Here is a 13479-nt window from a genome sequence, read left to right on the forward strand (position 1 = left end):
CACAACTCGCAACGCGAGTGACCTGTGAGCTCGCAACCGCGAGCGAGAATAACTCGCCACCGCGAGTAAATACGTAGGCACCCGGAATGCACACTTTGCTCGCCATTGCGAGTGAAGTTACTCGCCATCGCGAGTTAGGGCCGTTAGTTGCCCAAAATTGTCCCGATGCGATCCTTTCGCACGTGTAGTCTTGAGATGACCTTAGAAGTAAGTTAGAGAGTCGTTTAGGATGCTTTCATAAGCTCCGAAGTCTGTTATGGTGACCGAAACTAGAAGTGTTGCTGCATGAATGCTATAATGATGTTTTATGATATTTATATTGATGTAATTAATTCTTTATGTGAATGTTAACACATTCAAGCGTTGTTAATTGTTGTATGTTGTCGTCGTTTTCTCGTTGTCGATCGTTAGTGTCTTGAGGTTGCATGAGCTCGGTCTATGTTGTTGGAATTTAAGAAGTCGTCCGTGATTATGAGTCGTATGAGTTGTACACGTCGTTGTCTAAGTTGTTGGAAGTTGAGTTCATTGCATACTCATTAAAGTTGGGGGCTTTAGGCCCGGCAGCCTTTGTGCTCATTAAAGTTGGGGGCTTTAGGCCCGGCAGCCTTTGTGCTCATTAAAGTTGGGGGCTTTAGGCCCGGCAGCCTTTGTGCTCATTAAAGTTGGGGGCTTTAGGCCCGGCAGCCTTTGTGCTCACACGTTGAAGAGCCTATTATGCTCATTTTGTTGCTGATTGGTACCACATGCATTTGCATATCAAGAAGTTCATGATGTTTAAGTTGTCGAGTTGTTGTCGAGTTGATAGAGTTGCATGGTCAAAGATGAGTCGTGTTGTTAGGTTGTTGTTGAGTTGATAGAGTTGCATGGTCAAGGATGAGTTGTGTCGTCAAGTTGAGTGTTAAGTTGATTATGATTTGTGATGAAAATTAGTAATGGTATTTGATGATTGTATTTGTTATGTAATGAAAAATATGCTAATTGTTAATTGTTGATATGTTATTAATGTTTAAGTTGTTAAATGCATTTTATTGGATTATATGCTTAATGTATTGATTATGAAATCTCACCCTTCGCGTATATGTTGCCTCGACCGTGGGTAATGTGCAGTAATAAAGATTAGAGGCGTTCATGAGTGGACTCTCGGTTGGTGTCTAGGTGCTCGATACGTAACGGGATGGGGGCTTGCTTTTACTTCTATTCCTTACGTGTCTCTTTTATGAACTAATTTATGAGATTTTCCAATAAGGCCTGCGTGCCAAGACTTTAAAATGTTGAACTATTTTCCGCCGCAAATGCTTAAGATTTTTCATGATGTTGAATTTGAAGGATAATTATTATTATCTCGTTTTGAGATGTTAAAGTAGTGTGTAGCATTCCGTTATGAATTAAATACTCGATTTTAAATGAAATTTTTATGTTGGGAAAACGGGGTGTTACAATTGGTATCGTAGCAGTCGGTCCGTCCGGCCAAGTAGTTGAGTCGCGTAGTGTCATTTTACGCTTTGTACCGTATTTAAGTTGTCCCGTTTGTTGTTTGTTGTTTAACCCTTAGTATGAACCGGTTGGAGTACAACCATGTTCGTATTAATTGTTTTAGTAAGTCGGTGTACTCTTCTTCACCGAAGAAGAAAGTGGAGCAGAGTTTTTGTCTACTAAGCAAAGAAGCAGTTAGCACGTGATGGAATTTTGATGTTTTCGTTGATGGCGTCACTATCTATCGAGAATTAAGCAGTGAGTGATAAGTTGCAAATTGTGTGAGGATTTCCCGAAGTTTTCCCGAAGAGATTGTTGGTTGATCTTACCGGCACATTAGGAAGTGTCTGCCGCCGGAGAGAGGTCGAATTTTCTATTGATCTTGTTCCGGAACAAAGCCCGTGTCAATGACACCTTATCGTATGTCGCCTTCGAGTTGGGTGAGTTGAAGAAACAATGGAAGATTTGATGGATAAAAAGTTTATTAGACCAAGTGTTTCACCTTGGGGAGCGCCGTTGTTGATAGTAAGGAAGAAAGATGATAGTATGAGGTTGTGCAATGATTTCCGACAGTTGAACAAAGTAACTATAAAGAATAGGTATCCACTTCCTAGAATTGATGACTTGATGGATCGCTTAGTGGATGCACGTGTATTCAAACAAGATTGACTTGAGGCTCGGGTTATCACCGCATTAAAGTAAAAGATGAAGATAAGCGAGAAGACGGCTTCTAGGACACGATATGGACATTATGAATATAAGGTGATGCCTTTTGGTGTTAGTAATGTGCCTAGTGTGTTTATGAATCACATTTTTCATGCATTTTTGGATAGCTTCGTGGTTGTGTTCATCGATGATATGTTGATTTACTTTAAGACGAAGAAGAACATGCGGAACGTTTGAAGATTGTCTTTGTAACGCCCACTTTTTAATTATTTGATTTATTCTTTGTTACTTGATTTATTTGGTTTATTTATTGAGCCTAGAAATATATTTATATATATTTATATGAATTATGTGATGTGATGTGTATATTTATATGATTTTATATGATTTATATGATGTGGTGTGATTTTATGTGATTTATGTGATGTGAATGATTATGTGATATGGTGTGATTATATATGTGATGTGAGTTTAGAATATATTTATATGATTTATGTGTTTTGAATAATTATGTAATGTGAGTCTAGAAATATATTTATATTTATGTGATGTATTTATGTGAATATATGTTATTCGGTGTATAATATACTTGTTATTTTGTGTGAAAATATATATATGTTATTTGGTTTATTATTTATTAGACTATATTTAGTAGGTAATTATAATTATTAGAAAGAGTAAATAGAATAGTTGGAGGGTTATAAATATGAGAGACTAGGTTGGAATAGCTATTACGTAGAAACGAGCTTTGTGAGAAGAGTAGCCACCAAAAAGAAGAGAGAAAGCAATTTCCGTTTTTCGAAACCTACCTCGCAAAACAATGATATCTCACTCGTTAACCGTTGGATCGTGACGATTTTTGGACACGGCATTCACAACACCTGGTCTACCTTTTCACCGTTCGGATCGTCGAAACAAGGTCTGAGTTGAGAGAAAACTATCGCGCACTGAAGCGGTATTTTTGGGTGTTTTCATCACTTTGTTTTTCGCAAGCTTTGTTCATCCGAATTAAGGTAACGGTGAGACTAGCTTTCAATATAATTAAGGGTATGGTTCGAGAATTGAATTTAACATGATTAGGTTGAGTTTTGGTGAGAATTGAGATTAGGGTTAAATGACCGATTTGATGATTAAACCATGAAAAGATGTTAGATTGATGCAAAATTAGTTTACGGACCTTAGATATTGTCTAGGGTGATAATTAGATGCAAATTGGATGAAAGACACATGAAGTTAGATGAAAAGTTGTGATTTTTAGGTTTCGGCCGTATCGATATTCATCGCTCGCAACCGCGAGCGAAACACTCGCACCTCGCGAGCTACCACCCATGCACTCGCAATCGCGAGCAACGTTACTCGCAACCGCGAGTAAGACCTTCGAACTCGCCATTGCGAGCAAATTACTCGCCACCGCGAGTTAGGTCGTTAGTTGCCCAAAATTATCCCGATGCGATCCTTTCGCATGTGTAGTCATGAGTTGATCTTATAAGTAAGAAAAATGGTTGTTTAGGATACTTTCAAAAGTTCCGCAGGTCTCGTTTAGGTGACTGAGATTAGTGGTGATGATGTATAAGAATTATTTAAGATGCGTTATGATGATAAGTTGTTATGATTCATTCCCTTTAATGTGGATATGTTATTTAAACGCTATTATATGCCGTATCTTGCCGTCGTTTATTGCCGTTGACCGTTAAATGTCTTGAAGTTGCATGAGTCGGTCTATATTGTCATGATTTAAGAAGTTGGTCCATTTTAATGGAATTGTATAAGATGTTCACGTTGTTGTCCAAGTTGCATTTAGAGTTGTGATGTTGCATAGTCGGCGATGGGGGCTTAATGCCCGACAGTCCTTTATGACCTTAGCGATGGGGGCTTAATGCCCGACAGTCCAAATATGACCTTAGCGATGGGGGCTTAATGCCCGACAGTCCAAATATGACCTTAGCGAAGGGGGCTTAATGCCCCGGTGGTACCACATGCATGATGAAGTTGTCTAAGTTGTTGATGAGGTTGTCTAAGTTGTTGATGAGGTTGTCTAAGTTGTTGATGAGGTTGTCTAAGTTGTTGTTGAGGTTGTCCGAGTTGTTGTTGAAGTTGTCCGAGTTGGTGTTGAAGTTGTAGTTGCATTGTAGAGTCGTCATAACTTATATTTAATGATAATTTAACGATGATGTCCGACGATGATGCCTTTAATGATGATGTTTGATTATGTTTTGATGATGATGCTTTGATGATGACGTTTGATTATGATTTGATGATGATATTTTGATGATAATGTCTGTTTATGATTGATGATGATAATAATATGATACTAAATGATTATTAATGCCGATGTTTATGATGTCTTAAGTTGTTAAATATATGATGATACTTGATTATGACTTAATGATGATTTTTGCTTATGAATTAGAGATGATAATTGTTTACGAACTAATGATGATATTTGACAATGATAATTGAATATGATTTGATATAATGCTAAATGGTAAATGTTTTAAATGTAAATGATGATTTATGTTGTTAAATGCATTTTGATGAATTATATGTTTAATTTATTGACCGTGAAATCTCACCCCTTCGCGTATATGTTGCCTCGACCGTGGGTAATGTGCAGTAATAAAGATTAGAAGTGTTCATGAGAGGACTCCTCACTTGTGTCTAGGTGCTCGATATGTAACGGGATGGGGCTTGTTTTCATGAACTTTTTATGAATAAACATTAACTAAAACTTATGAGATTTCGATCGAGCTCGTGTGCCAAGACTTTTATTATGTCGAATATTTTCCGCTGCATGATTATAGATTTTGACGTTGAATTTTGAAAGATAATTATTATTATTATCTATTTTGTGGTTTTAAAGGAGTATGTGACATTCCGTTTGTGATTTAAATACTCGATTTATGATGAAATTTTCAAGTTGGGAAAACGGGGTGTTACAATTGGTATCGTAGCAGTCGGTCCGTCCGGCCAAGTAGTAGAGTCGTGTCAAGCAACGTAGTGTTGTGTAATAATTTTACATTGTCTTTTGTTGTTCTAACTTGTTGTTTGATTGTATGTTGTTTTGAATTGTTGTTTGTTGTATAGACTAATCCGTAGTTGTTTTGCGGGATGTTTAATTTTCGAGGACGAAAATTCTTTAAGTGGGGGAGAGTTGTAACGCCCACTTTTTAATTATTTGATTTATTCTTTGTTACTTGATTTATTTGGTTTATTTATTGAGCCTAGAAATATATTTATATATATTTATATGAATTATGTGATGTGATGTGTATATTTATATGATTTTATATGATTTATATGATGTGGTGTGATTTTATGTGATTTATGTGATGTGAATGATTATGTGATATGGTGTGATTATATATGTGATGTGAGTTTAGAATATATTTATATGATTTATGTGTTTTGAATAATTATGTAATGTGAGTCTAGAAATATATTTATATTTATGTGATGTATTTATGTGAATATATGTTATTCGGTGTATAATATACTTGTTATTTTGTGTGAAAATATATATATGTTATTTGGTTTATTATTTATTAGACTATATTTAGTAGGTAATTATAATTATTAGAAAGAGTAAATAGAATAGTTGGAGGGTTATAAATATGAGAGACTAGGTTGGAATAGCTATTACGTAGAAACAAGCTTTGTGAGAAGAGTAGCCACCAAAAAGAAGAGAGAAAGCAATTTCCGTTTTTCCGAAACCTACCTCGGTAAAACAATGATATCTCACTCGTTAACCGTTGGATCGTGACGATTTTTGGACACGGCATTCACAACACCCGGGTCTACCTTTTCACCGTTCGGATCGTCGAAACAAGGTCCGAGTTGAGAGAAAACTATCGCGCACTGAAGCAGTATTTTTGGGTGTTTTCATCACTTTGTTTTTCGCAAGCTTTGTTCATCCGAATTAAGGTAACGGTGAGACTAGCTTTCAATATAATTAAGGGTATGGTTCTCGAGAATTGAATTTAACATGATTAGGTTGAGTTTTGGTGAGAATTGAGATTAGGGTTAAATGACCGATTTGATGATTAAACCATGAAAAGATGTTAGATTGATGCAAAATTAGTTTACGTACCTTAGATATTGTCTAGGGTGATAATTAGATGCAAATTGGATGAAAGAAACATGAAGTTAGATGAAAAGTTGTGATTTTTAGGTTTCTCGGCCGTACCGATATTCATCGCTCGCAACCGCGAGCGAAACACTCGCACTCGCGAGCTACCACCCATGCACTCGCAATCGCGAGCAACGTTACTCGCAATCGCGAGTAAGACCTTCGAACTCGCCATTGCGAGCAAATTACTCGCCACCTGCGAGTTAGGCCGTTAGTTGCCCAAAATTATCCCGATGCGATCCTTTCGTACGTGTAGTCATGAGTTGATCTTATAAGTAAGAAAAATGGTTGTTTAGGATACTTTCAAAAGTTCCAGAGGTCTCGTTTAGGTGACCGAGATTAGTGGTGATGATGTATAAGAATTATTTAAGATGCGTTATGATGATAAGTTGTTATGATTCATTCCCTTTAATGTGGATATGTTATTTAAACGCTATTATATGCCGTATCTTGCCGTCGTTTATTGCCGTTGACCGTTAAATGTCTTGAAGTTGCATGAGTCGGTCTATATTGTCATGATTTAAGAAGTTGGTCCATTTTAATGGAATTGTATAAGATGTTCACGTTGTTGTCCAAGTTGCATTTAGAGTTGTGATGTTGCATAGTCGGCCGATGGGGGCTTAATGCCTGACGGGTCCTTTATGACCTTAGCGATGGGGGCTTAATGCCCGACAGTCCAAATATGACCTTAGCGATGGGGGCTTAATGCCCGACAGTCCAAATATGACCTTAGCGAAGGGGGCTTAATGCCACTGGTGGTACCACATGCATGATGAAGTTGTCTAAGTTGTTGATGAGGTTGTCTAAGTTGTTGATGAGGTTGTCTAAGTTGTTGATGAGGTTGTCTAAGTTGTTGTTGAGGTTGTCTAAGTTGTTGTTGAAGTTGTCCGAGTTGTTGTTGAAGTTGTCCGAGTTGGTGTTGAAGTTGTAGTTGCATTGTAGAGTCGTCATAACTTATATTTAATGATAATTTAACGATGATGTCCGACGATGATGCCTTTAATGATGATGTTTGATTATGTTTTGATGATGATGCTTTGATGATGACGTTTGATTATGATTTGATGATGATATTTTGATGATAATGTCTGTTTATGATTGATGATGATAATAATATGATACTAAATGATTATTAATGCCGATGTTTATGATGTCTTAAGTTGTTAAATATATGATGATACTTGATTATGACTTAATGATGATTTTTGCTTATGAATTAGAGATGATAATTGTTTACGAACTAATGATGATATTTGACAATGATAATTGAATATGATTTGATATAATGCTAAATGGTAAATGTTTTAAATGTAAATGATGATTTATGTTGTTAAATGCATTTTGATGAATTATATGTTTAATTTATTGACTGTGAAATCTCACCCCTTCGCGTATATGTTGCCTCGACCGTGGGTAATGTGCAGGTAATAAAGATTAGAAGTGTTCATGAGAGGACTCCTCACTTGTGTCTAGGTGCTCGATATGTAACGGGATGGGGCTTGCTTTCATGAACTTTTTATGAATAAACATTAACTAAAACTTATGAGATTTCGATCAGGCCCGCGTGCCAAGACTTTTATTATGTCGAATATTTTCCGCCGTACATGATTATAGATTTTGACGTTGAATTTTGAAAGATAATTATTATTATTATCTATTTTGTGGTTTTAAAGGAGTATGTGACATTCCGTTTGTGATTTAAATACTCGATTTATGATGAAATTTTCAAGTTGGGAAAACGGGGTGTTACAAACTTGCTAGTGCTTTGAAAGAGAAGAAGTTGTATGCTAAATTGTCTAAGTGTGAATTTCGGTTGAATGAAGTAAGTTTTCTTGGCCATGTTATTTCGGTAGTGGTATTGCGGTCGATCGGTCTAAAGTTGAAAGCGTTGTCACAATGGGAGACTCCTAAGTCGATTCTTACGTAGATTAGAAGTTTTTTGGGTTTAGCAGTTACTACCGAAGATTTATAGAAGGATTTTCTAAGTTGGCACTTCCGTTAACGCAGCTTGACGTGTAAAGGTAAAACCTTTGTGTGGGATGTTCATTGTGAGAACAATTTTAATGAATTGAAGAAGCGTTTGACGACGACTCCAGCTTTGATTTTGCCGAGACCCGATGAACCTTTTGTGGTGTATTGTGATGCGTCCAAGTTGGGCTTAGGCGGTGTGCTTATGCAAGATGGTAAAGGGATTGCTTATGCATCAAGACAAGTTGATAATTCATGAACGAAACTATCCTACTCATGATCTTGAATTAGTCAGTTGTATTTGTGCTTAAGATTTGGAGACATTACTTGTATGGTTCGAGATTTGAGGTGTTTAGTGATCACAAGAGCTTGAAGTATTTGTTTGATCGAAGGAATTGAATATGAGACAGCGAAGGTGGCTCGAATTGTTGAAATATTATGACTTTAGTTTGAATTATCATCCGGTAAAGCTAATGTTGTTGCAGATGCCTTAAGTAGGAAGACTTTACATATGTCCGCTATGATGGTTAAAGAGTTTGAATTGCCGGAACTTTAGAGATTTGAGCTTAGTTTGTGAAATGTCGTCTCGGAGCGTTAAGTTAGGAATGCCGAAAATTGATAACGATTTCTTGAAAAGTATTAGAGATGCACGAAGGTTGATGTTAAGTTTGTGGACTTGTTGGTTGCTAGTAATCAAACTGAAGATGGTGACTTTAAAGTCGATGATCAAGGTGTGTTGAGGTTCCGAGGTAGGATTTGTATTCCAGACAATGATGAGATAAAAAGGATGATTCGGAAGAGAGTCATAGGAGTAGCTTCGAGCATTCATCCGGAGCTACAAAGATGTATCATGATTTAAAGAAGCCGTTTTGGTGGTCGTGATTGAAACGTGATGTGGCACAATTTGTGTACTCTTGTTTGATTTGTCGAAGTCGAAGGTAGAGCATCGAAACCCGCCGGGTTGATGACACCGTTAGATGTACCGAATGGAAATGGGATAGTATATCCATGGATTTTGTGACAAGTTTGCCGAATACTCCTAAGAGAAATGACGCTATTTGGGTGATTGTTGACGGATTGACGAAGTCGGCACATTTCCTTCCGATTAATATTAGTTTTCCCGTGGCTCGGTTAGCGAGATTTATATTCGAGACATAGTGAAATTGCATGGTGTTCCTTCAAGCATCGTGTCGATAGAGATCCAAGATTTACTTCTAGATTTTGGAAGAGTTTGCAAGAGGCTTTAGGCTCTAAGTTGAGATTGAGTTCGGCTTATCATCCTCAAACAAGATGGTCACGGAAAGAACGATTCAAATCACTCGAAGACTTGTTGAGAGTTTGTGTACTCGAGCAAGGTGGGATTTGGGATAGTCATCTCCCGTTAATAGAGTTCACATATAATAACAAACCTATCATTCAAGTATTGGGATGGCACCTTTCGAGGCTTTGTATGGTCGGAGGTGTAGGACTCCGTTGTGTTGGTTTCGAGACCTAAGGAAAGTGTGGTTCTAGGACCAAAAATTGTTCACCGTACTACCGAGAAGGTGAAGATGATTCAAGAGAAGATGAAAGCGTCGCAGTCGACAAGAGCTACCATGATAAGCGTAAGAAAGACCTTGAGTTTCAAGAGGGAGACCATGTGTTCTTGAGAGTTACTCCAACGACCGGTGTCGGTCGTGCATTGAAGTCAAAGAAGTTGACTCCAAAGTTTATTGGTCCTTATCGTATATCCGAGAGAATTGGCACGGTGGCTTATGAGTTGGCTTACCACCTCATTTATCGAATTTGCATGATGTGTTCCATGTGTCGCAATTGAGGAAGTATGTTCCGCACCCGTCCCATGTGATTCGTAGTCGATGACATGTGCAAGTTAGAGACAACCTTACGGTAGAGACCTTACCCTTGAGGATTGATGATCGCAAGATGAAGACGTTGAGAGGCAAGGAGATTCCTCTAGTGAGAGTTGTTTGGGGTGGAGCGACCGGTGAAAGCTCGACATGGGAGCTAGAGAGTAAGATGATGGAGTCTTATCCGTAGTTGTTTTCGAGGTAAATTTTCGAGGACGAAAATTCTATAAGTTGAGGAGAGTTGTAACGCCCGTCTTAACTATTTAATTAATTCAATGAAGTTTAGAATATATTTATAAATATATGCTTATATGATTTATGAAGTTGAGTAGTTTATATGATTTATAAATAAATTATGTGGAGTATATGATGTTGTGAAGTTGTTATGTTGGTGTGACTTATTTTATAAAATAAGATATGAGAAATAAAATAAAATACTAACAAGTGGGCCGTGTTGTGAGATGAGTAAGATTGGTGGTAGGAGAAGAAAATTAGATGACAAATGCCTACGCTAAGTAATCCTATAATAATGGGACACATTTATTAATAGATATTGAGTGACGTGGAAGGCAAGGATGGGTACCAGGTTAACCTAATTTACCTAGTATATATATATATGGAAAACAAGTGCCATAGCCATCGTGAGACCAAATTAGCGTAACAACATATAACCCTCCTAACATATGTAGCGTCGCAAGTGGGAAGAGATATGACCTTCTATGAGAAACACATATAAATCGATGCAACAAAGTGATGAGATCAAGGTAGCACCTTGCTTGTAGATTTTATGGGTCATTAGTCGCCTTGCAGATGAGAGACGCAACCATGAGGAACTTTTGAATTCGCGGCCGCCTTGAGTTCGTTGTGTCTCGTGAAAGCTTCAATCCAGTAAGGGTGGGACTAATTTTCAATATTATTAAGGGTATAATTCTATAGGATGAATTTAGCATGATTAGGTTAAGTTTTGGTGAGAATTGAGTATTAGGTTTAAGATCAATTTTGATGAATGAATCAAGAACGTATGTTAGATTGATGCAAAATTAGTGTACAGACCTTAGATATGACTTAAGATGATAATTAGATGCTATTTGGATGAAGGAATCATGAATATAGGGAAAAGTTGTGATTTTTAGGTTTCGGCCGTATCGACATTCATCGCTCGCACTGCGAGCAAGAACACTCGCCTCGCGAGCTAGAACCCGAACTCGCAATCGCGAGCAACACAACTCGCAACCGCGAGTGACTCGTGAGCTCGCAACCGCGAGCGTAATAACTCGCCACCGCGAGTAAATACGTAGGCACCTGAATGCACACTTTGCTCGCCATTGCGAGTGAAGTTACTCGCCACCGCGAGTTAGGCCGTTAGTTGCCCAAAATTGTCCCGATGCGATCCTTTCGCACGTGTAGTCTTGAGATGACCTTAGAAGTAAGTTAGAGAGTCGTTTAGGATGCTTTCATAAGCTCCGAAGTCCGTTATGGTGACCGAAACTAGAAGTGTTGCTGCATGAATGCTATAATGATGTTTTATGATATTTATATTGATGTAATTAATTCTTTATGTGAATGTTAACACATTCAAGCGTTGTTAATTGTTGTATGTTGCCGTCGTTTTCTCGTTGTCGATCGTTAGTGTCTTCGAGGTTGCATGAGTCGGTCTATGTTGTTGGAATTTAAGAAGTCGTCCGTGATTATGAGTCGTATGAGTTGTACACGTCGTTGTCTAAGTTGTTGGAAGTTGAGTTCATTGCATACTCATTAAAGTTGGGGGCTTTAGGCCCTTTGTGCTCATTAAAGTTGGGGGCTTTAGGCCCGCAGCCTTTGTGCTCATTAAAGTTGGGGGCTTTAGGCCCGGCAGCCTTTGTGCTCATTAAAGTTGGGGGCTTTAGGCCCGGCCTTTCAGTGCTCATTAAAGTTGGGGGCTTTAGGCCCGGCAGCCTTTGTGCTCACACGTTGAAGAGCCTATTATGCTCATTTTGTTGCCGATTGGTACCACATGCATTTGCATATCAAGAAGTTCATGATGTTTAAGTTGTCGAGTTGTTGTCGAGTTGATAGAGTTGCATGGTCAAAGATGAGTCGTGTTGTTAGGTTGTTGTTGAGTTGATAGAGTTGCATGGTCAAGGATGAGTTGTGTCGTCAAGTTGAGTGTTAAGTTGATTATGATTTGTGATGAAAATTAGTAATGGTATTTGATGATTGTATTTGTTATGTAATGAAAAATATGCTAATTGTTAATTGTTGATATGTTATTAATGTTTAAGTTGTTAAATGCATTTTATTGGATTATATGCTTAATGTATTGATTATGAAATCTCACCCCTTCGCGTATATGTTGCCTCGACCGTGGGTAATGTGCGGGTAATAAAGATTAGAGGCGTTCATGAGTGGACTCTCGGTTGGTGTCTAGGTGCTCGATACGTAACGGGATGGGGGCTTGCTTTTACTTCTATTCCTTACGTGTCTCTTTTATGAACTAATTTATGAGATTTTCCAATAAGGCCCGCGTGCCAAGACTTTAAAATGTTGAACTATTTTCCGCCGCAACAGTTTAAGATTTTTCATGATGTTGAATTTGAAGGATAATTATTATTATCTCGTTTTGAGATGTTAAAGTAAAGTGTGTAGCATTCCGTTATGAATTAAATACTCGATTTTAAATGAAATTTTTATGTTGGGAAAACGGGGTGTTACAAGCGAGATCCCCACCTTCGTCGTCCGAGTCGGCCTGTCGGCCCGATGCTTCCAAGCAACCACCGGTCGGAATAACACCATTTGGGTTTGGGTCCGCAGGAGACGTCATCATCGCCCTTAACCTTCTCGATTGACATCGCTTTTGTTATCTTTTATCGGAGGATTGATTGGGTTATTTTGGAACCCTAGTTTTTTGTTATCGTGCGTGAGATCGTTATGGAATTGAATGGAATGAATGAATATATGATTCGGTATGTGGGCTTCTTAACATTTGCCCGCTTGGCCCATTGCAACAAAATATCCCGCGCCATAAGCATTGAAATATGCCTGGATGAGTCTCGATGTCGTTCAACATCTTGTTTTTTCTCCGCTTTCAAATGCACCACAAAATCATCACGAAACGAAACCGAGGAGTCGTTGATGGAAAAGAAGTGATGATAAGTGATCATCCACACTTTCCAACTTCTCCTCTTGTATAATCAAAATTTTGGGTGTAATTTATCTATCTATGTAGAGAGATAGTATTATCAAATTTAGAACACTTTTTTTCAATGCTCTTTTAACATTTATTCTCTTATCAATTGATAATATTGATGTATCGCATCACCGTTATCCATTTTTATATTCATGTGATTTTCATTTAATTAAGTATTAAAAAAGGTGTGAAAAAAAATAGTGTCCCTAAATTATTTATCATGAATCAAAATA

The sequence above is a fragment of the Medicago sativa genome, chromosome 3, assembly GCF_051527215.1.
Source record: "Medicago sativa cultivar Bolivia chromosome 3, Bolivia_mono, whole genome shotgun sequence".
NCBI lineage: Eukaryota > Viridiplantae > Streptophyta > Magnoliopsida > Fabales > Fabaceae > Medicago > Medicago sativa.